The sequence below is a fragment of the Mus caroli genome, unplaced genomic scaffold (genome assembly GCF_978045245.1).
Source record: "Mus caroli unplaced genomic scaffold, Mus_caroli_1 scaffold_8, whole genome shotgun sequence".
Lineage (NCBI taxonomy): Eukaryota > Metazoa > Chordata > Mammalia > Rodentia > Muridae > Mus > Mus caroli.
In genome coordinates, this window is record NW_028227263.1 from 33,748,534 (window position 1) to 33,752,638 (window position 4,105).

The window sequence follows — 4,105 nt, forward strand, 5'->3', positions numbered from 1 at the left end:
GGCTCCTGGTAAGTGATAGATATGGCTCTTTTGAGTTAATCAATTGTTCCTAAGAGGTACAGATTTGGTAAGCAATTTTAGGAGACTATATATATATATATACACACACATATATACCATTTTTCCAGCATCATACCTGAGCAAGCTCCATAAGTTCTCAGCATATTTTGAGGTAGGTACCATCCACACTTGAGAAGTAAGAGACTGGTATCTTGAAGAAGAGGAGTCTCTGCCTGACAGCTCCTTGTTCACTCACTGCTTGGTATGCCAGGCCAGCTGCCCACCTGCTTCCTGTCTCACTGCAGGAATGCTGGGTCACAAAGGTGTGCTCTGTGTCTGGCTGTATGCAGGTTACGGAGATCTGAATGCAGGTCTTCACATTTGTCTGACAGCCCTGAGCCTTCCTCAGTGCACAACTTTCTTTACAGGGATGCTAAGGATCTTACTCAGGTGCCCATGCCTTACAAGGTAAGCACTTTGTCAATTGAGTCATTTCTGTTTTGGAGGTTAGTATGTGAGTGTATGCACATGTGTGTGCATGTGTGTGTGGGAGGGGGTATTTTTTCTTTTTTGAGACAGGGTCTTACACAGTACCTATATTGACTAGAATGATGTATTGGGCCCAAACTTGTAGCAATCTTCCTGCCTCATCTTTCCCTGTGCTAGGATTCCAGACACCAATCACTATGGCCACATCATTTCTGATTTTCTTCACCTTCCCAGCTACCATGAAGTGAGCAGGCCCCTGTGCCTTGTGCTCCCACCATGATGTGATGTGCAGCCACAGACTCAAAGCAGCAAGGCCAAGCGGCTCTGGAACGAAACCATGAGCCCAAAGAAACCATCCTTCCTTCTCCTTGTGTCTGCTATGCTTCTCAGGGTCACAGAAAGCTGTGTATCACACAGCTCATCTGAGCTCCCAAAATCAAACCTCCTGAGGGGAGTCACAGTGGAGCATTCACCACGGTCACCCCAGTGGCCATTGCTTAAACAGTAACCCGCATGCAGTAGATGACCACATGTTTGGTGGAGGACTAACCTGAGGAAACACCTTCTTCTGTGGCTTTTATGTTGTGTGGACCACTCAATTCCCTAAAACACTGGTTTTCCGAAAGGCAAATAAAATAATATAAATGAATATATAAATATATATATATCTCATATACACACACACATACACACATACATATACATATATATATATATATATATATATATATATATATATATATATATATATATGAATGAGAGCTAGCTTCGGATGTGGCTCAAAGACAGTGGTTGTCTGGTGTGTATAATGAATGCCCTTGGTTCAATCCCCAGAACCGGAAGTAAGTAAACCACTGAGTGACATGTTTGTAGCCCCCATACGCTGATTCTCTAACGGCCTGGACTCTACCCACAACTCTGGCCAGTGTGGTCTCTCAGAATAACTGTGTGCTTCTGACATCTCAAAAAGTCATGTCACCCTGACACCTTCCTCTCTGATCCGTTCTCCAGTCCTGTTCCACCCACACACCAGCACTCCAGATAAGCCTTTGGTGAATTCTGTAATGGATAAATATCTTTAGCCTGCAGTAAGTGCCTGCCTGCCTGCTTTCCTCTTAATCTTTCTTCCGAGGCAGCTTAGATAGCAAGGGACTCCCTAGGACAGCCCACATCCTGGGGGCTCAGGAGGGACTGATCACTCTGTATCAGATCAGCATGGCCTGCAGGAGGCGTCCCTTCCAAGCAATTCCTTGTAGAAAAGTCCACGCCTCTGCTTAGGACAGCACTACAGCAGAATGCTTGCTGTGCATGCTCAGGGCCTAGGATTTCCTCACCGTGGGGCAAGGGAGAAAGACAGATAAAGGGAGCAGGAAATTTAGTTGCTTGATGTTACTGTTGTTGTTGCTATGGCAAAAACCTATAAAAACAACTTGAAGAAGGAAGGCTTTATTTGGAGTCATAGCTTAAGAAGGGGTACAATGCATCATGGGATGGATGGGATGACAGCAGAGCTGTGGGTGCAAAGATGGTCACATTACAGCCACAATCAGGAAACAGAGAGTAGGCAGGAAGTCAGGCCCCCAGGGGCCCACTACCTCCAGCAAGACTCCAACTTCTCAATATTCCACAGCCTTTCAAAACAGCACCACCAGCTAGAGACCACAGGACAAACGCAAGCGCCTACGGGAGATGGGAGACATAACATAACGTATTCAAAGCACAACAGTAGGATAGGCTTCCAAATGGAACCTACCTCCCTGCCCCCACCTCCATAGAGAAGGGGGAATGACAGGTCGGCTGGCCCTCCAGCAGGAGTACATTGGGTCAGCAGGCTGGGTAAGGCCTCAAATGGCTGACCTCCTGCACAGGGAGTTCCTTACTTTGGGTAGAATGAGCTGTAAAGCATTCTCTGCAGGTCCATCAACATTCAGCATCCTTCTCCTCCAACCGGGAGGAGATACACAAAGAAGTAATGGCTGCTACAGATGTGTGGCCAACAGTCAGGGGATCCCAGAACAAAGAAAAAGGACTTGGTGGGAAGGGGCTGTCCTAGAACAAGACTGTGGCTGTCTCCTGGAGCAAAGCAAGTACATGCCAAAGGGATTCTCTCTGGTCAGTGAGAGAGGAAGGGAGTCTGGAAGCCAAACAGCGTGAGAATCAGGCACGAGTTGGCTGGAGCAGGCCTCTAGGATCCAGCCAGGTGCTCCATGCTCCCACCCCTGCCAGATCTAAGATGCCTGCTTGGTGTTACCTTCCCCTCCACAGCCCTTCCTCCTCCAGCCTACTCTATGACTACTGTCACTCCCCCTCAGACTGTGCGGTAGGTCACCTCCTGAGCTTCCTTATCACCTGGTTTGTGTTCTTCTTATCTAAGAGGAGTCAGCCAGCCTCCTTTTCCTTCTTATGGTAAATCTCAACTTTCTAGTAGCTTCTAGAATCACTGCTGTTCCCAATAAAAGGAACCAATTTTTTTAAAAGGACATTTTTTAATATGTAGAAACTGTGTGTGTGTGTGTGTGTGTGTGTAAAACATGTCTTTAATGCTAGTACTCAGGAGGCAGAGGCAGGCAGATCTCTCTGTTTTATACTGTGAGTTCCTTGCCACCTAAAGCTACATAGTGAGGCCCTATCTCGAAAAGCAAACCAGCAAACAACAATGACAAAAACACATGTGAATTCTGGGCTGTGGGACAGGTGCTGGGCTGTGGGCACAGGTGCTGGGCTGTGGGCACAGGTGCTGGGCTGTGGGTTCAGGTGCTGGGCTGTGGGCACAGGTGCTGGGCTGTGGGTACAGGTGCTGGGCTGTGGGCACAGGTGCTGGGCTGTGGGTTCAGGTGCTGGGCTGTGGGACAGGTGCTGGGCTGTGGGCACAGGTGCTGGGCTGTGGGCACAGGTGCTGGGCTGTGGGTACAGGTGCTGGGCTGTGGGCACAGGTCAGTTGGTAGAGTGCTTGCTTAACATGCATGAAACCCTGGGCTCAATTCTCAGCACCATAAACCAGGCCTACTAGTGTATGTCTTAATCCTAGAACGTGGAAGTTCAAGTCATCCTCAGCTACACAGTTAAGTTTAAGGCTAGCCTGGGCTACAGAAGGCCTTATCTCAAAGAGGAAAAAAATAGATGTGTTTATCACACAGATATTCAGACCATAATATTTTTGTTGCTATGATTTGGATTTATAGTTTGCTCTTCAGTGGCCTTCATGTTGAAGGTGCTGTTAGGAGTTGGCAGAGCCTTTAAGAGTTGATGGAACATCTTAGGCCATTAGAGGTATGCCCTTGATGAGATTGAAGTGAGCACTCTCTCCTTCTCCTCCTTCTCCTTCTCCTTCTCCTTCTCCTTCTCCTTCTCCTTCTCCTTCTCCTTCTCCTTCTCCTTCTCCTTCTCCTTCTCCTTCTCCTTCTCCTTCTCCTTCTCTCCCCCTCCCCCTCTCCCTCCTTCTCCCTCTCTCTCTCCCTCTCTCTCTCTCTCTCTCTCTCTCTCTCTCTCCTGACTTCTATGAGATAAACAGCTTCCTCCACCACATAGGACAGCCTCAAAATGGTACCCCAACTACATGACCAGAATCAACAGGATCAACAAACCACAGATTAAAACTTCCAAAACAGTGAACCAA